General features: G+C 41.6%; 2 protein-coding genes across 8 annotated transcripts in view; one reads left to right on the top strand and one right to left on the bottom strand.

The window, feature by feature from the left end:
- Positions 1-14337, bottom strand: part of SLC1A1 (solute carrier family 1 member 1) — a 97087-nt gene extending 82750 nt beyond the window's left edge. The window contains exon 1 of the mRNA XM_064642411.1: positions 14272-14337. The gene's annotated coding sequence lies outside the window, so the exon portion shown is untranslated. The remainder of the gene's footprint in view (positions 1-14271) is intronic.
- GLIS3 (GLIS family zinc finger 3) overlaps positions 13941-21784 on the top strand; it is a 157128-nt gene continuing 149284 nt past the window's right edge. For 4 of the 7 annotated variants that reach the window (XM_064642395.1, XM_064642390.1, XM_064642396.1 and 1 more), the window contains exon 1: positions 14255-14379. The gene's annotated coding sequence lies outside the window, so the exon portion shown is untranslated. Of the gene's footprint in view, positions 14026-14254; positions 14380-21784 lie in introns of those variants that run through there. The other 3 variants (XM_064642391.1, XM_064642393.1, XM_064642394.1) reach the window with 3 other exon arrangements.

Here is a 21784-nt window from a genome sequence, read left to right as displayed (position 1 = left end):
GTTGTTCTAGACAATTTTCCCTGGCATTCTTTGTGGTTTGTTTAATGAGAGAGCTATGCTGCAGGGCTAGGAATGAAAACAGGTAGTAAGGTACCCCTCCCAGAAACAGACAAGGAAATCTGACCCTGTGAATTGCTTAATACAAAGACAAACAATGTGGTTTTGAGAAGAGTTTGTAAGAGTCCCACATATGCATTACGCTTAGCAATACATGAACTGTAATGCCTGCAACATAAACGTAGTCTTGGATTTCGGTTAGGTGCTGGAATTTTAATGAGAACATGGGAGATTCCCCTTGCAAGTCACAGCCAAAGCACCCACCGCAGAACCAATGCAAGTGATCAGTACTGCTGGGAATTAGCAGTATTCCCTGGTACCAGTAGCATTATAACATTGAAGAAAGCATTGGTGCATTCAAGGCTGAAATACTATAGCCTTTTTAGTAAGAGGACTATGATATATGGAAAAAATATGATGAGCAAGCATGTCACCAACTCTGGGAATACCAGAAAGACTGATGCACATTTGCACAAAAGCTTTTACATGATCACAAGGAAAAAAAAAGGAAAAATCATGGACTTCATATATTAGAGTCTATATGTAGAAACTAACTGTCTGAACTACTCATGTTTTGTACGATCTGGTCTAGGTCTGATAGCAGAAGTAAATTACAAAATAAGGTCTCAGAGATGCTTATCTAAAATACTAACCCTGTTGAAAGCAATGATAAGGATCGCTAACTGGTCTAATTCTGCTCTCTCATATAGCACTTCAAATTGGCTAAAAAGCTTTACCCTGGTTACTACTAGTACTTCACTACTCTAGAGACACTTTCAGCATGAGCATTAGGCAATTTGTAACTATATAAGAGCTAAATTTGAAAAAAAAAGGAAGTTATTTGTAATTTCTGTTAGTGAGATGTATGACTGATAGGCCTTATGGAACATAGAATCACAGAAGGGACTTCAGCAGGTTATCTGGTCTAACCCCCTGCTCCAGCAGGGTCATCTGGAGCTGGCTGCCCATGACATCTGAATCTCTAAAAAAATATAACACTGAGAAAAATAAATAGTATGTGTTCATGTGTCCATGTTCAGATCTAAGGATTTCTCTTACACCAATAGATACCATAGCAGTGACTCACTCTGAGCCATACCAAAGGAAAGAAATGCCAGTAACTCAATCACCTGTGCCATGTATGAAGAACTTCTGGATTTACCCCAAGATGTTTCCAGTGTCAGAGCAGCTGAAAACAAAAAGTAAGTTATAGAAACTTTTTTATATTAAATGTTTGACAAGTTACGAAGATTTTCATACAGATCTGCTGGGAAAATGACCATTAGGTGTAAGACCGTCTCTGGCAAAGAAGTGGGTGGAAAATTGGACATGACATGCCAGCGTGCATCACAGTCTAAAAAGCCAACTGTATCCTGAGCTGCATCAAAAACAGGGTGGCCAGCAGGTCAAGGGAGATGATTCTGCCCCTCTACTCCACTCTCACGAGGCCCCACCTGGAGTGCTACATCCTTATTTGGTGTCCCTAACACCTAAGACCAAGACCTTTTGGAGAAAGTCCAGAATGATGATGAAGAAAAGTCATCAGCATTTAGAGAAGGCTTTACTGCTGTCTCACAGGTAGCTTAAAGTAGCAGAGAACCACCTTCTGTGAAAACACTGTTTTGAAACAACTACAGATACACTATATAAATATGATCAAGGCATGGCTAGGGCATTTTTGGAATGAATAACATGGAAAGGATAACCTCCCTGGATCTGCTGTCTCTGTCCTTGCCACTGCAGCCAAGCATGCGGCCAGGCTTCTTTGCTGCAATACCTCAATACTGATCATAGAATCATTAAGGTTGGAAAAGGCCTCCAAGATCATCAAGTCCAAGCTTTGACTAAATACCACCATGCCTATTAAACCATAGTGTGAAGTGCCACGTCTGCTCAGTTTCTGAACACTTCCAGGGATGGTGACTCTACCACTTCCCTGGGCAGCCTGTTCCAATGCTTAACCACTCTGTCAGTGAAGTTTTCCTAATATCCAATCTGAACCTCCCTTGGCACAACTTGAGACCACTTCCCCTTCCTGGGGGAAGAGGCTGACCCACAGTTTGCCACAACCTGCCCTCAGGTAGTTGTAGAGAGTGGTAAGGTCCCCACTGAGCCTCCTTTCCTCCAGGCTAAACAACTACAGCTCCCTCACCTGCTCCTCACAGGACCTGTACTCCAGATCCTTCAGCTCTTAAGAGTGAGCCTTCTTGGAGTGAGCAGCCCAAAACTGAACACAGGATTCAAGGTATGTCCCCACCAGCACCAAATACAGGGGGATGATCCCTTCTTCCCTAGTCCTGCTGGCCACACTATTGCTGGTACAAGCCAGGATGCCACTGGCCTTCTTGGCCACCTGGACACACTGCTGGCTTATGTTCAACTGCTGTGAACCACACTGCCAGGTCCTTTTCTGCTGGGCAGCTTTCCAGCCACTCTGCCCCCAGCCTGTAGCGCTGCCTGGGGTTGTTGTAACCTACAGGCAGGACCTGGCACTTGGCCTTGTTGAACCTCACACCATTGGCCTTGACCCATTGATCCAGCCCATCTAGATCCCTCTGCAGAGCCTTCCTACCCCCAGAAGATGAACACTTCTGCACAACTTAGTGTTATCTATAAACTGACTGAGGGTGTCCTCAATCCTCTTGTCCAGATCATCAATAAAAATATTAAACAGAACTGGCCCCACTACTGAGACCTGGGGAACACCCCTGGTGACTGTCTGCCCACCAACTGGGCAGTGGAATGTATTTCTATTCACCACCACTCTCTGGGCCTGGTCATACAGCCAGTTTTTTACCCTGTGAACAGTGCAGCCATCCAAGCCATGAGCAGCCAGTTTCTCCAGGAGAATGCTGTGGAAAATGGTGTTAAAGCCTTTCCAGGTAGAAACATCCATGGCCTTTCCCTCATCTGCTAAGGTTGTCACCTGGTCATAGAAGAAGATCAGATTGGTGAAGCAGGACCTGCCTCTCAAAAACCCCTGCTGGCTGGGCCTGATCCCTTAATTGTCCTGCACATGCTGCTGATTGGTCCTAAGGCTGTACTGCTGTAGTCAGTCAGGGGTAGTCATGAAAAGTAATAATTTACTGCAGTTTTTCTGGATCAGTGAGGAGAACAAATCTTGAACTAGTCAGAGATTTTACTTAAGAACACAGTTGGAAATAATTTTGTCTGTTTGATTCAGAAACTGGGACTGGGATTGAAAGTCTGTGAAGCCATAACTTGATGTTTTCACCTTTTACTTTTTCACCTTTTGGTTTTTCACCTTTTGCTTTTACTTGAAGGAACAGGTAGACAATGTTGCTCCATTAAAAATGTTCAAGAGGCCAGAGATCAAACTGTTTTTTATCCTGCACAAACAATCTCTGTCTTGCAGCACAGTTATTAAAGAAATAATCCCAATAGCCACAATTAAATAAACGTCCTGTGGTTCGTGGTTGTATCTCTCTGTAATAGATGAGCCAGATTCTGGTTACTAGGGGATCTCTGCATGCTGTAAACCTTGAAAACTAGTAAAACAGGTGGTTTCACAGAAATTACCTTTCAGAAACCTAATCATATTTACAAACAGTACTGACATGTTTAAAGGCTACAGGGACCAGTGGGGAGGTCTCTACCACACTGCCATAGCAGAACTTTCAGGCACTCCAGATACCATGGACTGAAGGCCAGTGGTTTCTTATCTTAGTACGGAGAATGCTGGAGAAGCTGCAGCAGTGTCCAGTATGATTATGACTTCCCACAAAATGAATCTGGAGCATGAATAGACCCTGTCTCAGGTCTGTCCTACAGAGGTCACTGCAAACCCACTTCTGAGACAACTGCAATGCTGTTTTGTGATATCATCAACTAACACTGAATGCAGGCCTAAGTCTCTCTGTCTATAAACAGTGCTTATTTATACGTTGTACCTGTTTGCACAGTGACAAATAAAAATGTCACGTCTCCTTCACAGACAGATTCAATATAACTAAGAGCAAACATTGTGTTCTGACTTAACTTCTCTGAGACAGGAAAAAGTAATAATTAGGACTCCAGCTCATTCTGTTTTTCAAAGATGGACTCTGAACTCTAAGTTAGAATAACACTTGCAGTGTTGAATATCTGATTTTCTCCTACCTTAAGTGGGTCTGCAATTTCACAGATGTCTGTGACATTGTTTCTGTGACTTTTAGTGAAAGTTTCTTATTGTTTGTTAATACTAAAGAGTGGTGAAATAATGTGTTTTAAATTAGAAAAAATGCTAATAGTACCTTTGAAAAACCAGTTCAACATTTGCATTGAACTTCAGATTGCATTTTAGTGAAAAGTTCTGTCAGATGCTTCACTTAATGGCAATGTGATTATATTTAATAACAGGTTTATTTTTTGGATTACTGTTTAAGTGTTTATCTGCAGTGTTGGAGTGCAAGGGGTGAAAGAAGAGATGGCGATTCTTTTCTCCTGACACAGTTTTAGGAACAGGGTTTCCAAACCGATGAAATAAGCTTTAGGAAAAAGTTCAGTTCATGCTTCTGTCTACATCCCACATTAGTCCTTTTTAAATTTACACTAAAGGAGCACAAGCAAGCTCACAGCTGAATTAGGACCTCCCAGTGTTTGATTTAGACCTTGATTCATGAACTGATGAAGTCCCAGCTTTGGCTGCAGTGGAGTTCTGCAGCCAGTGCTTGGAGAGACTGTGTGCACAGTGTTTTCCCATGGGCTTAGATTTTATAGTCCCCAGTCCTGGGATTAGAACTTCACCACCTCTCAGGGTGACCCTGCTCAAAGTCTAGATGTGGTAAAACGTAGTCCTGCCTCAAAGAGCCTAGAGTCTAGATAGACAAGTTGAACCATGGCACTGTGATTTTCTTGTGGGGAATGTGAGGCACGAAGTTTCAGAGGCCTGCTCAAGAATAGTCAAAAAATGTGAAGTTGGTTGTTTCTGCTTCCTTCTGGATGTGATTTCTTTTTTATTCTGGCCCTCTGAAGATGCCACAGACCTCAGTCTGGGATGAAATCCAGGCTTTCTGTAACGTAAAGTAAAATGTGTTAAGGAACTGAGTTGTTTAATTATCTACTTGAGGGCAGGGATGCCATCCAGAGGGACCTGAACAGGCTTGAGAGATGGGCCTGTGTGAACATCATGAAGCTCAACAGGGCCAAGTGCAAGATTCTGCACCTGAGACAGGGCAATCTCAGACATGGATACAGGCTGGGGGTGAGTGGATTGAGAGCAGCCATGCCGAAAAGGCTTGGGCATAGAGGTGGGTGAAAAATTGGACATGACATGTCATTGTGCACTTACAGTCTAGACAGGCTGAGAGAGTTGGGCATGTTCAGCCTGGAGAAGAGAAGGCTCCAGGGAGACCTCATTGGGGCTTTTCAATATATAAAGGAGCCTTAGAAAAATTGAGAGAGACATTTTACCAGGGCCTATAGTGATAGGACAAAAGGACATGGTTTTAAACTGAAATAGGGCAGACTTAGCTTGGGTATAAGGATAAAACCTTTCACAATGTGGGTGGTGAGACACTGGAACAGATTGCTCAGAGAAATTGTGGATACCCGATCATTGGTAGTGTCTGAGGTAAGGTTTCACATCCTGATCTAGTGAAAGATGTCCCTGCCCATGGCAAGAACCTTGGAAGACATGATCTTTAAAGGTCCCCTCCAACCAAAATCATCTATGATTCTATTTTTGTAGGTTATAAACACCAGTTGGGTTTTTTTATTTGCTTTTAAGTATGTAAAAAGCCCTGAATGTATAGTGAAATGCAGACTCTTGACAAAAATCTTGTTATGATCTTTATAGTAAAGAAAGATGATTTGGGAGTCAGCCATGCTTAAATATCAGGCAAAAATAAATCCATGGATTTTATGACTGTTATTTGAGCTATAAGCATCCTCTTTTGGCAAAACAGTAAAGGGTATGTAGTAAGAAGCAGACTAATCTCAGAGAGAAGCTATAACACCCGCTCTGTCTTGAGCTGAATAATCATAGGAACCTAAGAAATCATTTAATGATCTTACTATGCCCTATAACAGAAATGGTCTTAGGAACTGTGATTATAACATGGCAATTAAAGACACAGGTGGCTGGGGTTTTTTTCCATGGAGTTTATATTACTGATTTATTTGTTTAGCCTGCAATTTAAAAAAAGATTCACTATTGAACTTTAATAGTTGGACAACATCCAAAAACCTCATCCAGAGCAGAAAGGAGAATAAAATTTCATTCTGTTAAGCCCTGAGGTGGTTGTGGTCTTTCAAGGTACAGGTTTTGAGGAGCTCCAGTAAGACCTGATTAAAAAACTGTGATGCCAAGCTCTCAGTAAATAAGACCCAGTGCCTCATTCCCATGGTTGGGTGGCCTTTTCTTATCATCTTTCTTTCACAATACTATCAGATCCTGTAGGACAGTCCTGGTTGGGAAAATATATTCTATGGAGGCAGTAACTCAAAACAGTACAAAAAGAACTGGCAAAGCAGAGACGCTGGCTGAAGAGGCAGTCGGCAGTTCTCCCTCTCCCAGACACTGTAACAGCAAACCAAGAAGCACCTATGAATGTCTTCATGGCACAGCAATGAAAGTTAATAAACATCTACTTTAGAGGTCAGGTTTTGATTTGTAGCAGTTCACAAAGGTATATGCTCTGAAAAATCGCCAGACAGCATTTCTTTTTGTATTTTCCTTCTTTTCTAGCATCTCTACCTTGTGAGGTACCAAAACCCACGGCTGCACTCTGCTAAACATTTAAAACTTGCTTAATTTTAAATATTTTTAAATTTTTCTATTGAAATCAAACCAATTCAATTACTTTCTCAAGTCCTGGAAATGTTTCCCTGTCGTAGTAACATGCAATGCTGTGAAAATTCCAGAAAAAAAAATACATGAGCAATGCAACAAAAATGTTCAGAAGTACTGACAGTTGCTTCTGGCATATTTTTGGCAATATTCTGGCAACATTGTTTTATTTTAATGGGTGTAGACTTGCATTAATGGGTATAGGCTTGCATTAGACATTGATATGTCTAATGATTACTTTTGATTGGATTCTTGAGTGCATATGTGTGTACAAATATTCTCTCTAGAAATACAGTATCTCTTCTTGAAAGAAATAGCTGGTGACAAAGCTCTTGGATGCCAATAGGAAAGAAAATTATGGCACAATGTTTTTTAAAGATTGTATTTAATTTTCCTGTTTCTCAGTGGTCTTTTTCCACAATTCATGTATCTCCAGGCTACCCAATATTTTATGTTGTCAGAGTTGTCAGGAAAAAAAAGAACAGTTTTAGCACGTATGACACTTGATTTAACTTAAGTAGAGGCTATAGGAGTCTTGTCTAACTGCAAGTAGAGAAATACTGTTTCAGGAAGCATATTCAATGGTGCAGAAGCAGAAAACATGAGAAACAAATTCTGACAGTGAAATACATGAACCTGGGAAAAAGTTAAAGACTTCCATGAGAAGGAATTGCATGTAAAATTGAACAAAAAAAGAGAAGCATCACATTACTTACATGTTATTTTTAAATTGCACATCTTCCCATAGTGGCAACATGCTAAAACAATGAAAAGAAGGGAGTCTGGGTACATACTACAAAGTACAACGTCAACATACCTTTTACTTGGGCTTTATGGAGAGAATTATTGCCTCTTTCCAGGTAATGGGCTTCCCACAGCAATAGCAGATAGCTATGTTTTAGGGTGAAATGTTCAATATCTGACTTATCAAGGACCTACTTTTTAGTGTGTTTTCCACCAGTATTTTCTGAACTAAATTTGTTTCTTGGGTAGAAATCCTAAGGTACTATAGTGAAGAAAGCTAACTACATACAAGTAGGTATTTATTACGGGGTATGAAGTAAAATTTAACATTAAAAGTAAGTGTTAAAGGGAGTAAGTACAGAAACAAGAGTAGAAGAAAAATAGCAGTGGTATGTGCATACCACAGAAGTGATTAATAAAATGCTTACTCTCCCAAACAAGAAAAGTGAGTTTCAACATTGCACTTATCTGTTGTTCAATCTTAAATTGCTGGGGCCTACAAAGAAATAATTATTAATATCAGAAGATCTTACTGTAGGACAAACAGTAGTTCCACTTTATCACAGCATTTTCTTCTAAGGTTTCTAAGTGGACTGTGGGAAATTTCCTTCTTTTCTTCTTGCTTCACCCTCAGTTAGCATCCTAGCTATAATGCTATTTCTAGTAGTGTCAGTCATCAGTAGACACTTGGGAATGGAATGGACATTAAGGTAGCCTGAAATCTCTTATAGTCTCTGCGTGGAAATTAGACATGTTTGGTTCAGTATACTTTGGTTCATATCAAACTCAATTTGACTTCAAATTCTGTTCAAGCATGAAGACAGAGGTTCCCAAGCAACTATGGTCCTCCTGTTTTCTTCACCTGTTTGTTGATATATGTGATGTTCACACGTTGTGGCATGAACCCTAGGCTAGATATGAAGTAACTAGCAAAAAGTGTTAGTTAAGTATTAACTATCAATATCTGACTGTGTTAGCTAAACTGGATTGCTGATATTGTCTTCTCACTGATTACATTTTTATGAGAGTTGGAAAACTTATTCTACTCATCGGTCTCAGTTTCAGTTTCTTCAGGTGTATTGTAGGAACACAGAACTTCCCTGCAATAATTTTCATCTAATAATTTTAGTTTCTGACCTTACAGATACACGGTATTGTACTGTTATAGAAAGTGACTGCATTCTTTTGTAACAGTTCTGCATTTGTGTTCATACCATATAAAACTGGTCTACATTTTAATTGAATAAATCTTGTTTTGTTTGTATAAGAATACTGAAGAATAAAACTCAATTTATTTGAGGAGGTAAGTAGAATGCCTATATTTTCTTCATATTTATTCCACCGACAGCTTTCTCTCCACCTGAGAGGTTACGTTAAAGAGTGTGAATGGAACAGCCTTTATACATCACTTCAGAGTGCAGGGTGAATCGCTGGAGCTATAAGGAGAGGAAACGATTTGTTTAAGGATGTCTAGATGCTACTAGGAGTTTTGGAGATCTTAGCAATATGGTTTTCATAGTGTTAGTTTATTGCAATGAAGACAAGAAATATATTGTCTTATCTCCCGTGTAGCAAGTAAAATGCACTACAAAAGTATTGTTCTTGAAATCTGGATATATAAATGGGAAATTGAATTACACAGAAAACAAAGCTCTGTGGCCCTGATGTGACATGATAATATCAGACAGCCCTCCTCGATCTCATATGATGAGCAGGTAAATGCAACCTGTGACCTGTCATTGGAAAGATGAAAAAAAAAGGATCTGGCCCCAGAATTCATGCCATAATACCCAATTTGTTCTACTAAACAGAAAGAGGTATCAGCCCTGAGATGCTGGGCCATGGATGATGGGATCACACCCTTGCAGAGCTCCTTCTTGCCAAGGAGTCAGTCTAAGGTGAGATGGGAGAGGTGCAAGACTTGCTTTTGCTGCTAAACCAGGAAAATCCAATTCTATGATGTTCGAATATATTTGTGTCAGTAAAAGATACCTGTTATACATTATGTTATTCAAGATGGAATTCCAGTGATTACTTTCATTTTTGTCTTATCACCTTAACTACCAAAAATATTGTTCTCAGTTACACAGTAACTAGGAAAATAGAATAGATATGAAATGGAAGATCTAAGGAAAAATTACAGAATTAGACCAAAATGCTCAGTTAACAAGAATTTTTTTTTTAAATCAGTTGCCACAAAAAAACATTTTGAAAAAGCTTCTGCATATCTGTTTGCATCTGAGAAGTGAATGTTCAGACCTGGGTTTCATTCTAGTCAGTACGTCTGAGGCATCTAGAGACAATCCCTTCCAGTTCTTTTAGTGTTCTCTAACCAAGTATCAATGTATTCCAGGTACTCTTGAGATTCTATGTCCTCCAGTTAAATTGACTGCCACTGTTTCCAAGGTGTTGGGGTCAAAATATATTTTCAGTTTTGCTACAGAAATGCAACAAAAATAATTTGTCTTACAGTCTTTCTACCTAGTTTTGTCTCCTAAAAACTCAGTTCTGCTGTTACTGGTATACAGAAGAAAGAGATGAAGGAAACTTAAACCAGCTATATCCTCAGATTGTCACATTCCTTGTTAATTTTCTTTACAGTGGCTAGTATGAGGCTATGTTTTGGATTTGTGTTGAACACAAATGATAATTCAGAGATGTTTTTGTTATTGCTGAGGAGTGATCGCACAGAGCCAAGGCCTTTCCCTACTGCCACACTGGTGAGGGATTTGGGGGTGCATGGGAGGTTGGGAGGAGACAAAGCTGGGACAGATGACCCAAATTGACTTATGGGATATTCCAGACCAATGACATAATGGTCAGCATAAAAAGCTGGGGGGAAGAAGGAGGAAGGGGGAGGTTTGGAGTGATGGCATTTGTCTTCACAAGTAACCGTTACATGTGATAAGGCACTGCTCTCCTGGAGATGGCTGAACACTCGTGTGCCCATGGGAAGCTGTGAATTAATTCCATGTTTTGCTCTGCTTGTATGGGCAGCTTCTGCTTTCCCTATTAAACTGTATGTGTCTCCACCCACAAGTTCTCTAGCTTTTACCCTTCCAATTTTCCCCCCCCACCCCCCACTGATCCTGCTGGTGGGGGAGCGAGTGAGCGGCTGTTTGGGGCTTAGTTGCTGGCTGGGGTTAAACCATGACATTCCCTTACTCAAAAAAGCCTCCAAAATTACCAGCAAACAAAATAAATAGTCTCCTCTTCAGGCAATTTCTTTCTCCCCACTGAATGAGCCCTTTTCAGATGGCTTTAGCCACTGACCATCTCCTGTCAGGGCTCCCTCATAAAAATGGTCTTTCTCTAGGACAAAGGAGATGAATATTTATATGAGCAAGTGTCTTTTCCTGCATGCCTCGGAATAACACTCCTTAGGACAACAAACCTAATGGCATAATACAACCAGAATCAGGCTAGGAAGACACTTCACAAGAACTGATGGACACAGTGTTATTGCAACAGACTTTGGGACAGAGGAAAAGAAGAAAGAGCACATCTTTTTCTAAAAAAAAAAAAAAAGGTGGGAAAATGCTTCTGAGTTTGACAGTTTGTAAACTGAAGGCTTAATTTAACTTACCTGTAGCCTCATATAGGGTTTAACTATACATTTCCTTGAGAGGTAACTAAAAGTTTTTACTGAACTAAGAAAATTGAACTGGGACTGAGGTTACAAAAATAAATTTTTACACTCAGGGCTTGGACGTATGACAGAAGAAGTGCACAGATGTTGCCATGGATTCTGACACAGTGAACTTTACTGAAGTTTCCCGAGTCCACTACTTCCATTAGATACATGCTTTTTGAAAGGACTAAGGCATAGCCTTTTTTGAATCAGGATGAGTGTTTTGTGTGAGAAATGAGTATGGGCATGAACATGCAACGGTGTATGACAGATACGGACATGCAGTGGTGTTACCTACCAAGAAAACTTTGAAGGTACTTATTTTCGATACTTTTAATATTTTGATATTAATACATATCCTGGCATATTTTGCATAAACTTCAATTGCTTCTTCAGCACATCAAAAATTAAGAATTATCTTTAAATATGAGTTGCAGTGTCTAATGTTAACTTTGTTAATATGATTGTCCTCTTTGCTTCCTGCTCAAGACTGCTCAGCAGGCACCCACGACAATAAAAACTTACCCTGTGTGTAAAGGTTGCCTTTACCCTGTGTTTCAGATCATGTGTTTCCCAAGGTGGTACATTGCTAGGATCCATCACTTTTTTCAGCTGAAAAACTAAAAAAGGCAATTTACTTCCCATACATAAAAATGACAAAATAAAGCAAACAGATTTTTTTAATGGCTGTAAGATTTGGTTTCTGATAGCATTGGTATTTATTGAAAGCAATTTCTTTAAAGCAAACTCACAATTTATTTGGTAGATTTGAATTACAAAGAGCACTTTGACAATATATGCACTTTTTTGTTGCCTGAAACTGTATTACTCATTTTCAATTACCATGTCTATCATGTCAGTCCAGGCAGAGTCCTTGAACTTTTTAGTGATGAGTTCTGATTAAATTATAATTGCATAGAAAATTCTGGCATATGATACCAATAAAGAGACTGTAAACAAAAACCTCATTGGGCTCTCAAGTAAATTCTGTGCTTACATGTGGTAAAGATCACTTCAGTTGTCAGTTCTCTTAATATGATTTTTAAGTGAGATACAGCTTACAAATACTTCTGTTTTAAATGTGCTTACTTCTGTTTTAAATGTGCTATACATAGTAAATTTATTTACAAGTGACTCACTGCCTAAGCGTACTTACAAAGAAGAAGACTGGAAAGCAATGTAACCTTACAAAAAAGACTGAAGCCTCAACATCTCTGCTGTTTTCTGGGTATGTAAAGAACATACAATATCAGCTTCTTATGAACTTCACAATCACATTTATTTGATGTAATACGAGTGAATGGCAAAGGAGCTATAGCTCAGAAGAGTTTATTCGGCTAAGGATTGAGGCAAGCCTTGAGGAGCACAGTGATCTGGGCATACCAAGACGCTTTCCCCAGTCCTCAACCCTCCTCCTAACAGCTGTTGCAGCACAGCAAAGATACAGGCTCCCTTTCACCTTGCAAGAAGCATGGAGAACAGCCACAGTGCCATTGTCATTCTTGGAAAACTGGGATTAATGACTTTTTTAAATGCGGGCTGATCATGCTTGCCATGAAAGGCCTGAACCTGCCGCACTCTTGCAGTCTTTGAGTGCCCATGCATACTAGTAGGCTTCCTTGGTTGGAGACTTCCCTGCTGACAGGGTGCCCTGCCATGAAGTCTGCATGGTCGTGCAGGTAGAGGAATAGGGCAATTTGCTGCTCTTAGCCTGGCTTTTCACCTGCTTTATTCACCTTCATCGTCACCTCATTTACACTCTCAATACCCCGGTTACAGTGGAGTGGAATAAAACCGACCCAAACTGAAACAACCAGTATGTTTCAACTACTGGGCCATGCCCTGAGTGTGTAGGAGTCTTCTCCAGCGAAATGGGCGCTCTTTGTGGCATGTACCTCTTGACTGCAATTGTTTCTGCAAGAGGCTTATCATCAGCCTGTGGCTAATATGTTCCTGTGTCTTTCTGGGTGAGTGGATGGCAGCAGCAGATCTGCCCAAATATATTTTTTCCAGCTTTATCACATTTGATAGTCCTCTGGTATATACAAATCTCCTTATAATCGAGAAAATCTGCATTTACACCACAGTTGTCTAAGATGTGCTCAGGGAAGTGCCACTAGGCATACAGCTCCTTCATCCCCTTTCCACTTCCGAGGTCCTGTTCCCCTTGTTCCCCTGTACTGCTACTCTGTCCTACATTTTATCGTACACTCTGCAGACAGAGGTCCCATTCAGGTCCCCTCATAGTTTCCCTGCAATCCCCCACGCAGTCGCTTTAAAGTCCGTGTGGAGCCCCCAGATCACCTTCCAGCTAGGCTGCAGCCCCTAAAGAGCTCCTAAACATCCCCCTCCATCCTCCGTGCGGCCCCGGTGCTCCCCCAGTCCCGTCACAGACACGCACGCACAGACCCACATACGCACACAGACAGACACACTCCCCTCAGCGCCCTTACGGCGTCCTCCAAACACCTCCGGCCTCTGGGCGCCCTTCCGACCCCCATTCCCCCCAGCGCCTTTGCAGCCCCACCCAGCTTCCCCCTAGGCATCTTCCAGCCCCTACAGAGCCAACTCGTCAAGCCCCCCCTGCGCGACCCCCCCCGCCTCTGGAAAGCCGTGCCCCGTCCGCCAACCACCTCGTCCCCGCGGCGCAAGGCGGTACGGAGGGGGGCGCTGGCGGCGGGACTCGCCGCCCCCCCGCGCGGCGGAGGCAGCGCCGCGGGAAGGGTTAAGCGGGGCCGGCGGGCACATGACAGCCGCGGGCACGGCCGCCCGGGCTGCGCGGGAGCTGCGCTGCCGCCGGGAGGTGAGTGGCCCGGGGCGAGCGGCGGCTCCGCAACCCGCCGGCTGCCCGCGGGTGGGGGCGTGCGGGGCGGCGCGGCCTCTCCGCTGCCCCGCTGGCCGGAGCTGCCCCGAGCCCCGCGCCGCCCGCCCGGGCGGGGACAGGGTGAGTCGGCGGCTCACGGCCTCCGTGCCAGAGCGCGGAGGGCGGAGAAGAAGGGAGAAAGCAAAACAAACGCTCTTGTGGTGCAGTCATTTCGCGGTTACTCACCACGCCGGCCGGTCCGCCGTCGAGATGAGGACGCAGCGCTGTCTGGGAGGACGGGACAGACACCCGTCCCGGAGATTTGTCATCCCGCTCGTGAATAACCGGAGATAGGTACCCACGGAGGGAGGTTATGGAGCGGAGAGCCTGCCCGCCGGCCGCCCCTCTGGCGGCGGGAGCGGAGTGGAGCGGTGACGGGGGGCGGGAGTGGTGCGGGCGGGAAGCCGAGGTCGGCCGGGAGTGCCGGCCAGAGTGATGCGGGGCTGCCCCACCGAGGTCCTTGGCCCCGATGCCGAGGAGTGTCCCGCCCGGGTCTTCTCGTCATTCAGGCAGTGGCCCCGTTGGCACGAAACCAGACGTGTAGTGCTTGGTGAGGTGACAGCTATGTTCATCTGCTGGCCTGTATGTTGCTAGCAACTCCAGCCTCTTAAACTTAATAGACTTGAAAGTCATGGCTTTCAGCTGTGTTCTCCTTCTCTGGTTCGCTTTTGGCCCCGGTTGAAGCTGCTCATGCTTTCGCTGCGAGGTGTGTGGGGTGAGCCGTGGTTGCGATAAGGGTGGCGGTAGGTGCCCCCGGGCCGTTGCCGGGCAGCGTGTGGTGGCCGCCCGCACTGCCCCGCCAGTGGCGGTCACAGCGAGGGCACCAGAGCAGGGCAGGTGTCCGTGGCTCCGAGCCTCCGTGCCTCTGCCTTCGCATTGCCGCCAGCTCGCATGGAGACCCTTGCTGTTTTCTCATGTCCTGCATGCACTGAAGGTCTCATCATTGCCGACACTGCAGTGTTAGCAACTGTGGCTGCACTCCTGTAAAGTCCGAAGTTATTATAAGCAAGAACAGGGTAGCATTGTGAGTAAAAGGTGCCATGGATCAGGGTTTGCAGGAGCCTTTTGCTACTGGGCAGGGATGCTGTCACGATTGACAGCATGTAAGAAAGTGTGCCTCAGACTCTGGTAGTCAGTGCTGCCAGATTTGTATTGGGCTTTTTCAAGCAGCTTGTCTGAAGTTTGTAGCTAGCCCTAATGAGAATAACGTTCCTCGTGGAAAGCTGCTGTTCTGTTACAGCAACCACTTGCAGTAGCACAGCTCTGATGCTTAAGGTCCTAATAGAGAAGAATCTGAGGAGATCTTAATTAACATAATAAACTTGAGAAGGTTTCTCTGGCAGTATGGTAAAAATGTTCGGTCCTAGCTACACTAGAATATACATCATCCTTCCACTGATAACGGCTGTCCTTTTGATGGCAGTTGCAGCAGTATCAGTGATTGTGCTCTCCTCTGTGTTTATACAGTCCCTCACACAAAGGCATTCCTTTCTGTGACTAATCTTCCTAGGAATTATAGTGATGCAAGTAATAAGTAATTAGTAGATTTCATTGTACTAAGTCTGAGAAACTCAATCATGTTTGGGGGCTGGTTGTCTCAAGTGCTGTGGAGGACCTCCTTTAGCTATCATTTGCCTTGCTTGTTTGTGCTGTATCAAGAGGGCATAACAATCCTTGAGAACTAGAAACTTTGAGATTGTGTGACCCTTTTCTGTTTTTCCTTGGTTGACCACCTGGGCCCTAGAAGAATGTGATATTATCAGAGTATTGCAGTTTGGAGTAAAGCCCTGTGTCCAAGAATATAATTGTCAAGAAATAGATACAAATTACCAAAACAGTGGATACAAATGTGAGATATTTATTATTCTCAATAGTGCATGAGTTCTGAGATGCTGGCAGACATGGAGGGGAAGAGATTCTCTATAAATTGAGCGATAAGTTTATTTTTTATTTTCAGTTTTGAAAGCACATTGTCTTCCTTTATTGCAACTGGGATTCTTAATGTACCTGTTTTTCCAAGACTAATTTCAAGTTCTTGGTTATTATTCCTGATTAAATCTCTGTGTGGTTTTCTTTTCCAAGGAGAATTTATTACCATAAATCACCACAGACCACTTTGGTCTGTGAACTAAATCCAGATAACTACAAAAACTGTAACACCAGCACTTCCTATGCATTTGTGCTCTATTTAGAAAATGAGTTGTTATGTTGATGGCTTACTACTGTGTTAGAGTGTGTCCTTCTCACAAACAGCTGTGAGACACAAAAACCTCAGGAGTCAGTGAGGCTGAGGTGAAGCACCCCTCTAGCTTTTTGTGCCTGTCCCTTCCCCTCTCCATCACGCTCCTTTCCACCCAGACTGAGTCATCAGGAGTGGGATGTCAGGGTAGGGAGTGGCTTCAGAGTGTTTCATCATGGTGCCACTGGCAGGTGATGCTCCAAATACCATGGCCATGCAAAGAGGGAAAGGCTGGCAGGGAAGAACAGAGCTTAAATGTAGGTAGCCTTTGGGTGGCCTTGTGATTACTCAGACTTGATAGTAAGTAAATTTTTTCCTGGAATTGTGCCAAGGAAATTGTGGGGGAGAACATGTTGAAAGGCTTGGCTGTCCCTCATCATGACAGGAATAAGGGAAGGCACAGTCTTGGAGTGCACAGTCCCAAAGAAGGGGGTTATGGGTTCATGTTTTGCTTTCTGTGTTGCCTGGTAGCTGTTGAAGAGGTGAGGTGTCTCCAGTGAAAGAATAAGAAGGAAGGACTCTTTGGTGCATTGTCTTTCAGTCTTCTCCTTTGGTTTGGGATAGTGCTTGCTACCCTATATGCATAGTGCCAGTGTTTGATAACTACTTTTGTGAAAGCATCTCCTGAGCTGGATTTATTACAATTCTTTAAACTGATCTTTGCAGCAGAGTAATTCAGCTTTTATTGAAATTGAAAAGTGTTTTACCTCTTATTTCAGCAGGTGAAGTAGTAAGCCAACTCTGATTACTTTTCAAAACTGCATATATAGTAGACTATATGGCATACTGTGCTACAGGCACAGATTTGTGAATTATTCTTTTGTTTTGCTTTCTGAAGAATTAGTGTTCAGATTTTTAAGGCTTCAATTCAGCTTGAATTTAAATGTTATGACATGGCTCTCTGAAAGTGAATTTATGAATCATTGCCATGGATTTTGAGTACTTACGTACTCATCCTGTTATTGATGCAGAGTCATAGACCTTTGAGTAATATCAGCTTGAAAAAAACCCGACTTTAGGAGCAGTGGACATAAGCGTTCTTCAGTGATCTTTTAATATCTGTGGGAGCACGAAAAGGCCACTACAGTATCTACTGATGGACAGAAATATTTCATTAAAAGGCGGCAAGTACTTTTCTTTCTTTGGTAGAACAAAAGAATTTGTCTGTACAGCCATTCAGTCTCAGGATAGTATTCTTTCTTGGGTTTTTTGTTTGTTTAGTTGGGGGTTTTGTGTGCGTTTGAACTTAGTACATCAAGCTGCAATCCTATTCAGGATTGCTAAGATTATTTCTAAGTAAGCTGTATTTGGTGCTGTATTCCCACCATTTCCAAGATCACTTGGACTAGAAATGTATCATTATTATAGTTAGCTGTAATTGATAACTATTTATGGATCTGATGGAAAAGTTATACTTTTAGAATATAATTCATGTCCAATTGGGAATTGATTAGTTGTATGTGCTTTAATGCACCACTCAGTAATCTGATGTTTTGGTTTGAATCACCTTGGCCACTGATGTGAGAAGGTCTTGGCATCATGTTGAAAATTGATGCTAAGGAAATTTAACTAATGAAAAGCCACTTAATAATAGTAAATAATATTGAAAATGCCACAAAATAATAATTTTTAAAATGCAGAAACTTCTGTTCTCCAAGGTGCTTTAGTGTTATAAAGAAAGAAAGCACTCATTTGCATCATAATGTAATGTTATACATTTTCACAGTAGAATCGGGAAGGAGACTAGAGGAAGAAAATGTAGAAGAATTATTTAACATGTTTCTACTTTCATAAAAAAGGTTGGTTTGTTTGTACTTGCAGGTCAATTGGTTCAAAATACAGTTTACTAGGATGAGGAAAAAAATTATGGGCTCAGAGGCCTTTCTTCAAGTGTAAAAAACACAGCACGAGCTAATGATAAAACTGAGACAATGATAGCATAGAACACTACCACTGCTTGTAAGATATAATATTACTGGAGAAGAATAGCGAAGGAGACTAACAACACTAACAACCAACACTAACAACCCAAGTTGTATATTGACCTGGATTTTATAGGGCTGGTGGGTCTGTGTAACCTATGTAGAAAAAATTCTTCTGTTGTTTAAACTAAAGGAGCTTTTGTTGAGTAAAGCTAATGCATTTGTCATGTTATATTCTTTTCTTGATTATATTCTTACTTTGCTAATGTAGTTAAAATTGCAGACAAGAATTACAGGCAAGAATGATTTTTATTTGTGGACAATTTATAGTGACATGGTGTATACCCTTGCCAGCAGAACAATCGCCTTTTTTTAATATATCCTTTTCTAAGGATCTAGTCACCTGTGTTAAGGCATGGTACATTCTGCTTTTAAAATAAACTCTGAGAATTCAGCTCTCCTTTTCCTTGCTTGAATTGGAGAGAGTGATTTATACTTCAGCCAGGCATGAAGAAAAATAATATTACTTTTTATTGATGTGCTTTACAATTTTTATTCCCACAATATAAAAATATAACAATAAAATAGTATGTAGACTAAATCTTTTATGACCATTTAAGTGTGGTTAAGGCATATCTCTCTTATTTATATCAGTAGGGAGTTTGCTTTTGCCTTTGAAGATAACATGCTTAGGCCTTCCATTTTTAGTGAGTTCTTAACTGGAAAGTGTGTGTGAATATCTATGCATAGATGTCTCTAGAGACACTTAGATGGCTTTTAATCTGAAAGTGTGCTATGAATACAGGTTTGTGAAATAAACAGGGATGTTTTGTTTGAGGTTTTTGACAGTGCACAGATGGAAAAAAATTGAGATGTTTCAGAGTGATAGTAAGCAAAGAGTTAATATGAGGGTTTTATATGAGGTTTAAATTCAATAATGAATATACTGGTCGGAATTTTACTGGCTTCAGTGTTGAAAATCTCATGTGCTGAGTGTAAAAGTTATGGTTCAGCATTTTACTGCAGCAAGATCGTAATAATTAAAAACTTTAATATATAGATGAATGAAAAACATAACTGATGCCATACTTCGGTTTTGTTTCTGTCAGCTTGTTTGTCTGAACAAGTTAATTAGGCACTGAGTGTATGATTGAACAAATTACTTAAACATGTGCTTAATGTTAAACAGATGCAACTGGTGATGAAAATTGGGCACGAGCTGTTCAGCTGAATTAGGGCTGAAGTTACCCCAACTGCATGATATCTTAGCCCAGTGATTTACGATGACAAGTGCAGCTTTTGCCTACAAATCTTTTTTTATGTCAGGAAATGTTTAGATCTAGTTGATTCTGCCTTGGGGTAGGTTGTGATTGAGATGATTTCTTGAACCCCTTGCAGTCTTGTCTTCTAAGATTTAAATAGTAGGAAAACATAAGTGATGAAAAGTCAGGGTTTGAAAATTTTTGGTATATTTTAAAAGATGTCCTTGAAAATCTGCCACTAGATGATTACATTTCACCTGTACCATATAGATATGGTATATCTATAGGCTTATAATAATAGTCCACTTTTGAAATGATTGCAGTTGTGTTTATGAATGCTTCTGTGCTATGCTTTCTTGCAATACTTGTGAAGTGCCCCGGAGTTTGAGGGACCACAAGTCTTTTGTTTTGTGCTTCTTCAGTGCTTTTGCTTTTTCCTCTTCATATTGTTGTATACATATCCTTTAGAATGTGAACTGCTGTTTTTCCCGTTTTGTCAGTATCTGCATGGTGCTTCCTTACTACTGCGTGTGCTTTTCAGCATGGACTGGGGAGAGGGCAAAAAAGAGGCAGCTGTGCTCATCCTAATGACAACTCCCTGTCAGAGAGTCCTTCCAGTCCCAGCTGCCTCCTTGTACTTGGTCAGCATGCACCTAATTTCATGGCTGATTTAGCTAATGCGGAGGCAGTTGACCTTATTGCAAACTTCAGCTTTTGATGAGGCAGGTTTTATCTGTGTTAGAGCTCTAAGTCATTGCTTGGCTTTGTTCTTTCTCCCCAGCAGACCATATAGAGCTTGTACTTTGTTTCTTGTAACCCGTAAAGTCATGAAGTTCACAGTCCCGTGCAGTCCTCTTTCATCTCTTACTGCAATATAATTTATTTTTATTTATGTATTTTTTAAGCAAGTGTAATACACAGTGGATTTCTTACTGAATTTGGATTGACATTAATCATAGCTGAGGGTCTGTAAAAACACACTGATTACATTAACTTCTTAAAAAGGAATGGGAGGTCATATAGTATGAGCCATTGGACAACAGGTATTCCTCATGGACCTAGGATGATCCATGTGGACAGCAGAACTCACCTGTCGGAATTCATGCAGGAACACCCTGCTTGTCTTCAAATAGCAGCACTGAAAGCCCAGCTATTGGAAACTTGTCTGCCAGCCTGCACTTAAAGGTGCCCCTGGGAGGAGGGCACCTCCAAGGTTGCTCCTGAGAGCAACATCGACAATACTGTTTACTTTCCTGCCCTAAGTCCCAAGAAACAAGTGGTTACAAATGAGAAGCCCTTATTACAAGTCCCACAGCCCCCAGGACTTCAGCCCCACTGTTTTTGGAGCCAAAACAGCAAGAATTTGGAGATACTTTTTCCCCATGCAGAGGTGAGGTAAAACTCATTTTTCTATTGCCATCAGTAATAGCACAGTAGCACATCCCCAGGTGGGGTTAGTTTAAGTAGATGGAATCCTCTTCTTTACCACTCTTTCCTACAAAAGAAGAGACACTCCAACAAGATGTTTTGTTATTTTCCACAAAAGTAATTCATCATTTGATTATGCCCAGGGACTTCTTATTACAAAGCAGTTGCTCAGAATTGTTGAGTTACCCTAAGGTTCCTTATAAACAGTGTAGTTTGTCTTTGCTTTGGTAACCTAACCTTTTGATTCAACAAATCCAAGGAGTAATTTTATGTTTTGCAGCACAAGAATTTTGTGAGTCCTATCAGGAATACTCCTTGGATGCATGAACTCAGCTTTCAACTGGTGCCTAACAGCTTCTTACTGATAAAAGCAGCAATAGTCATGGGTTTTTAGTGTGTCTAGGCTGGATGAGCTGTAGAACACTTTTGACTATGTCTTGACGATTTGTAATTCATTTTTTGGAACCACTGTTCATGCTGCAGAAATCAGTGATGCATAACCCTCAAAAATTTGGAGGTTCTGTGGTTCTCTGTGAGTGAGTGCTTGTGTATCAGATGAGAAGGTACTGACTGTCTGCTCTTGGGTCTTAGAAGTCAAAATGGAACATTTAAGTTTACAATACCTCTTGACTCTCGTTATTCTGGAGATGGGGATATTCCTTTGGAGGAGTTTTGGTATCATCATTTCAAAACTGAACCTATGTAGACATGAGAATGTAATGTATAGAAAAGAATGAAATGGTTTAAAATACTAAAAACCCCCAAACACTTGTGTTGATATCCAAGTGAAAGTGGAGAAAAGGAGACAGATATTTCCCATTTTACTCCAAATGTATTACTTCTCTCCA

The sequence above is a fragment of the Pseudopipra pipra genome, chromosome Z (genome assembly GCF_036250125.1).
Source record: "Pseudopipra pipra isolate bDixPip1 chromosome Z, bDixPip1.hap1, whole genome shotgun sequence".
NCBI lineage: Eukaryota > Metazoa > Chordata > Aves > Passeriformes > Pipridae > Pseudopipra > Pseudopipra pipra.
This window is presented reverse-complemented; position numbering and strand designations above follow the sequence as displayed.